We start from the raw sequence: 6,489 nt of genomic DNA, 5'->3' as shown, positions 1-6,489 counted from the left end.
ACACACACACACACACACACACACACACACACACACACACACAAACACTGTGTTAAAGAAGCACTATCTAATTTACATCTCACCATAACTTAAGAAGTAGGTGCTTTTATTGTACCCATGTACAGATGAGAAAATTGAGGTGCAGACATGTAAAATGATATGCTTAAGGGGGTCAGCAGGTGACAAAGTGGTTAAGGTCCTGGACTCCCACATGAATGACTATGGTTTGAGTACCTGACCCAGTAGCTTGAAACTCACACAGGGTGCATGTGCGTGTGTGCCCAAAATACCAAGAGGAGAGTGGAGGAGAAGGGACTGTAGCATGGCCTTCCCCTTCCCGTGTGTGGGGGGTGATTTCTCACTTTCCGTCTCTTGGTCTCTGCCTCTCTGGTGAGTGCACATGCCCTAGAGAAAAAAAAATCTCTCTCTCTCTCTAAAAAAGAAAGATAGGTCCCAAGGTAAGTAGTAAAGACAGGATGTGAACTCAGGAAGACAAATTCTCAGGTCTGCAAACAAACTGCTGAACTACACTTTAAGTGAGTTCTCTATGCCAGACCCATTTTCTCTTCTTCCCATATCCAGAAATAATTTAGTGAGGAAATCATATTAGAAAGATGTGAAACAACAATCCTTAACACTGAGGGGTTTCTTCTACTGCCCCCAGCTTACAGACTGATGAAAGACAGCCACAGATGTCTTCTCAGCATGCAGTGGAAGGAATAGGAGTGCAAGCTGACCCCAAATTGGGTCTGAGTCTGGACTGCATTGTTTTATTCCTGGAGCACCCTCATATATGATACCTTACCTCTCTGAACCTGTTTCTATAAAATAGAGATATGAAAAATATCTTCCTTGAAGGGTTGCAAACATCATACTTGTGAATAAAGTGCCTAGCTCACGGCAAAGCATGAGCCAGAAAATGTTGGCTATCTTTTTTTTTTTTTTTGGAGAGGTTTTGCTATAGAGCACGTGCACTCACCAGAAAGAGAGAGACAGACAGAGAGACAGAAAGCAAGAAATTACCCCCCAGGGGGGATGGCCATGCCACAATCCTTTCTCCTCCATTCTCCTCTCCGGGATCTTGGGCACACATGCACATGCGCCCGGCATGAGTTTAAGCCGCCAGGTTCGGGACTCAAACTGTGGTCAATTACATGGGAATCCAGCGACATAGCCATTATGCTAACTGCTGGTCCCAATGTTGGCTATCTTAAGTGATTTGTCCTAGGAGTTAATTGGTGGCATTGAAACCCAGGTGTCTGATTTCCAGGCAACAGTTCTCTTATTGGAAATAACGTTTTTTAGGGCTGGCAGGTGGCATGGTGATTAAGGTGCTGGATTCCCACACGGCCAACTGCAGTTTGAGTCCTGGACCTGGTGACTTGCTTTCTCACTTTCTTTCCCTCTCTTTCTGGTCAAATTAAAAAAAAATAGTAATAAATTTCTGGAGAGGTTTTTGCTATAGGGTGCCTGTGCTCGCCAGAAAGAGAGAGACAGAGACACAGAAAGTGAGAAATCACCCCCCAGGGAGGGATGGCCGTGCTGCAATCCCTTCTCCTCCATTCTCTTCTCGGGATCTTGGGCACGCACGCACACACACGCACCCCGGGTGAGTTTAAGTTACCAGGTCCAGAACTCAAACCGCAGTGGACTACTTGGGAGTCCAGCTACATAGCCATTATGCTAATTACTGGTCCCCCCCCCAAATAATAATAAATATTTTTATTGATGCTTTTTAATTACTGTTTCACATTTTAATATCAACTTTGGTTTCAAAGGTGTACTAAAAGGTCTTAATAAGTATTTGTGGATTTAAGAAAGTCATGGAACAGAAACTGTGTCTAAAAATATCACTTTGACTCTGCTGGCCTGAAATTCTTCCCTTTGTCAACAATGCCTGAAATTCAAGCTTCCTGTTTGAGAACACTAATACTCCTGGGAATAGCTATGTGTTAAGAGACTGGCATTCTTTGTTGGTTTAATTCATTTTAGTTTCATTCATTCAGCAAATATTTGTGGCAGTCCCCCTATCACCATCCAAATGAGACCCATGCTCTGAAAGAGAGAGCATTTTGACAGTGAGGATAGGACGAAGAAACAATTTTGGAGCAAGGACATTCATTTATTTGAAAAAATTGACTGGACACTTCTAATGAGCCAAGTGCTGTTCTTGCCACTGGAGAGGAGAGGACAGTAGTGACACATAGACCAAAAACACATGTGTAAAAAAATAGGATAATTTCAGAAATAAGTAACACACACACACACACACACACACACACACACACACACATACACACAATGAAATATTGAAGAGTCGGTGAAGAGTCGGTGGGGACAGAATTCATTTATATAGTCAACTCAAGGAAGGTGGCTCTGAGGAGGTAACATCTGAGCTGAGAAAAGAAAGGATAAGGCATGTGAAGGCCCTGAGATAAAAATAATCCTAGTAAGTCTGAGGGACGGAAAGGGCTCCTGCAGCTGCAGCGTAGTCATTGGAGGTTGAAGGAAGAAGCAAGGAAAGGGTCAGATGGAGCCTATGGTAAACAATTTGGAAGTCAATGGAGTATTTCAAGCAAGGGAGTGATATGATTTATTTTATGTTTCAGAAGTAGCACTTGCTACTCAGAAAAGAGGTTCTAAGGGGAGAAAGTGAAAGAATCTAGACCAGTTAGGAATCCTTTGTAGTCGTTTAGGCAAATAGGTGATAGTAGAGAAACAATCAGGTTCAAGATGTGTTTTAGAGGGATCATCTGTACGGCATGCAGAGGTGGAGATGGGGGCCAGCAGGTGGTGTGGTGGCTAAGGCACTGGACTCCTATGTAGGTGACCATGAGTTGAGTCCTAGACCTGGCAGCCTGAGATTCATGCTGGGCACAAATTCCAGGAGGAGAATGAAAGAGAAGGGATTGTAGCATGGCCATTCCCTTGGGTGGTGATTTCTCACTTTCTCTCCCACTGTCTCTCTCTGTCTCTTTCCTGAGCACATGTGTCCTATGGCAAAATAAAACTTAAAAAAAAAAAAAAAAGACATGCCAATGGGTTCACTGTAAGTATTGTGAAAAATAAATCAAGATGATTTCTTGGATTTTAGTCTGAGAAATAGGCATAGGAAGGTTCTGTACATCAAGATGGAAAAGAATGTAAGGAAGAAGTTAGTTCACAGGGGCCATGAAATTAAGAATTTTTGTGTGTGTGTGCCAGAGGGCACACATTTGCTAGAAAGAAGGAAAGGGAAAAAGCCCCCCCCCCCCAGCCCCACTGGGGTATAGTCACACTACAATCCCTTCTCTATTTCTTAATCTTGCTGAAATTTTAAGCACACATGCACACATGCCTGGCATGTTTTTCAAGCCACTGGGGACAGAATTAGAACCATGCGTTTGGTCATGGTGGGATCCAGCTCCCTTAACCACTAGACCACAGATTATCAAAAAAACCAAGACTTTCTTTTTTTTTTCTTTTAAAAATAATTATTTAATTTTAATTTTATTTAATTATTATTTTAATTTTCTATAGGGCATGTGCTCTTACTAGAAAGAGACAGAGAACAAGTGAGAAAGCAAGACTCAAACTGTAGTCAACCATGTGGGAGTCCAGCACCTTAATTACCACACCACCTACTGGTACTTCTTTCTTCTTCTTTCTTCTTCTTCTTCTTCTCCTCCTCCTCCCCCTCCTCCTCCTCCTTTTTTTTTTTTTAACTGCCAAAGGGTACATGTGTTTACCAGAGAGAGTAAGAGAAAGAGAAAGCACCCTGTCAATGGGGCGTGGTCACACTGCAATTCTTTTTCCTCCAGTTCTCCATGCTGTCAGGATTTGGGTCATACACATACACGCATGCCCTGCATGTTTCTGTCTTCCACAGCTGGAACTCGAACTGCAGTTGGCAATATGGGATCCAGTTCCTACTGTACAGGGTTTATTTGCTGTATACAAAACTGGCCCAAATCAAGAATCCTTTTGTGGATGTTTTAAGACCATATGAGGTGAACGAGAGTGCTACCAAGAGAGCAATGGGAGGAAGAGGGATGCAAGAAGAAAAAGGGACCTGAAGACAAAAATAAATAAAAGTACCTGGCCCCTGTGATTCACAGAGTATGTGTTTCTCTACAGTATATTTCTCTTACAACAGCAGTCTCCAACCTTTTTGGTACCAGGGACCAGTATCAGGGAAGATACTTTTTCCACAGACCAGGTGGGAGGAGGGAATGATTTTGGGATGATTCAAGCACATTATATTTATTATGCACTTTATTTCAATTATCATTATATTGTAATATATAACAAAATATACAACTTACCAAATGCAGAATCATTGGATCTCTGAGCTTTTATTCCTGTAACTAGGATGCAGCTGCATTCAAAGTCAAACTGGAATTATGGGGGCAACAAGTGAACATTGGGATCTTTTGACACATTTCTTTTTTTTTGGAAACGTTTTTGCTATAGGGCGCGTGCGCTTGCCAGACAGACAGAGAGAGACATAGAGGCAGAAAGCGAGAAATCACCCCCCAGGGGGGATGGTCACGCTGCAATCCCTTCTCCTCCATTCTCCTCTCGGGATCTTGGGCACGCACGCACACGCGCCCGGCGTGAGTTTTAAGCCACTGGGTCCGGGATGTGAACTGCGGTCGACTACGTGGGAGTCCAGCGACATAGCCATTACACTAACTGCTGGTTCCCTGTTTCCATGTGAGACTCTAAGATGGCCACTGATCTGACATGAGGCGGAGCTCAGGTAGTAATGCGAATGATGAAGCTTCTGCTCACTTGCCTGCTGCCCACTTCCTGCGGCCAGGTTCCTAAAAGGCCACAGACCAGTAGCTTGGGGGCTGGGGGACCCCTATCTTACAGGATCTTATTTAATCCTTACAGTGCTTCAGAGAGGAAGGTACTACTATTATCCCTAGTTTAATGATCAAGAGCCTGAGGCTTGGAGGGGTGAACTAATTTACACAAGGCTACTTTAACTGAAGAATTTTGCTTGATGCTAGTCTTGCCCAAAAAGGCCCAGGCTCCTCACTAACTGTGAACTCCTAACCCAGCCACCATTCTCCAGAGAGAAGAGGTCAAGGCTTTGTGTTTTCTTCCTTGCATCTCACCATAGTGAGATGCCCAGGCCAGTCCAGGCTTCCAGGGAACAAGGAGTCAGACAGTACTGTGCCAGGAGATCAACCCCAGAAAAAAAAGAAAAAAGAGCTAACCTCATCCAAGAGCAGGAATAGGAAGTTAGAATTGCCCCTTCCCATGATTGGTTTCCGGAGTTTCAGGCCACCATCAAATTAATATAATTTGGAGGTTGTCGTGGTTTGGTTTTTCTTTTTGAACTTTCTAACTTGTACATTTTTTTTTTTCTTGATTTTCCCCTTGATTGATGGAGAAGAGAACAGGGACCTCTTAGCTCACTGCCACCCACACAGCTGTGAAGGAAGCCAGCTACCCTCTTGCTCTTCAGAGAACATCCCTTCCTCCCTCCCTCCTGCTCTCCCTCATTTCTTCCCTCCCAGCATCTTGGCTATTACTAACCAACAGGGCATCTAACGAAAAGGGCTCCTTTCAGGGCTGGAGTGCTGTAGTTGGTGGGTCATAGCCTGTGTGGGAGGTTTCTCCAAAGACATAGTATGTGGGTGTAGGAACCAGACAGACAGGAGGAATTAAGTCACCCTTTTCCCCAACCCTTATTTCCTTGCCCAAGCTAGAAATCACTGGGTAGTTTCCTTATAATGAGGGATTAGATTTATTTCTACCATCCCATAGCTGTTGACAGCGGGAAGGTTTCAACAGGAGTGTGAAAGACAGAAGAAGCTACCAGCTGGTTTTTCCTTCATGCCACCCGTGTCTGGGTTACAGATGGCTCTGTAAACCATGTACTTGCCCCAGGCTCTCTAGGAAGGCCTAACTTATTTCTCTTTTGCTGGTGGTGATGGGTGGGTTGAGGGGCTTAGGCAGTGTCATCAGCCTAAGGGGTGCCTAACCAGCTCTATTTCAGAGTGAGTGTTCTCTCCTGCCCATGAATGTACTTTGGGTCCTGGAACTTCAGACCTCAAAAGTGTGACCCAAGTTCAACCTCACAGACATAGACATCCTTCGCAGGTGTGTGTTTGGACACCTCCTGGAGAAAGTCTGCCACCCACCCCCAATACTAGTACAGGCAGGCTGAGTCATTCCTCCTTTGTAACTCTCACATCACTGAGCCTTGGCCAATGCAAGAAAAATTGGTTCTCTTCCCACAGCAGCTTTGGTATTTCTCTTCCATGGCTTTCATCACTATATATTGTCATTATCTGTTTACTCATCCATTTCTCCTGTGTGAACTCTTAGGAGTCAAAGATTATGCCCTTCTGCAGCTCTGTATTCCTGTACTCAGTCCAGTCTGTAGCACATCATAGGCTCTCACTAGATGTTTGATGCATCCATGAATAAATGGACTGTTGTTGGGACCAGCAGTTAGCGTAATGGCTATGTCACTGGACTCCCACGTAGTTG

The sequence above is a fragment of the Tupaia chinensis genome, unplaced genomic scaffold, assembly GCF_000334495.1.
Source record: "Tupaia chinensis unplaced genomic scaffold, TupChi_1.0 Scaffold000484_1, whole genome shotgun sequence".
Classification (NCBI taxonomy): Eukaryota; Metazoa; Chordata; class Mammalia; order Scandentia; family Tupaiidae; genus Tupaia; species Tupaia belangeri.
This window is presented reverse-complemented; position numbering follows the sequence as displayed.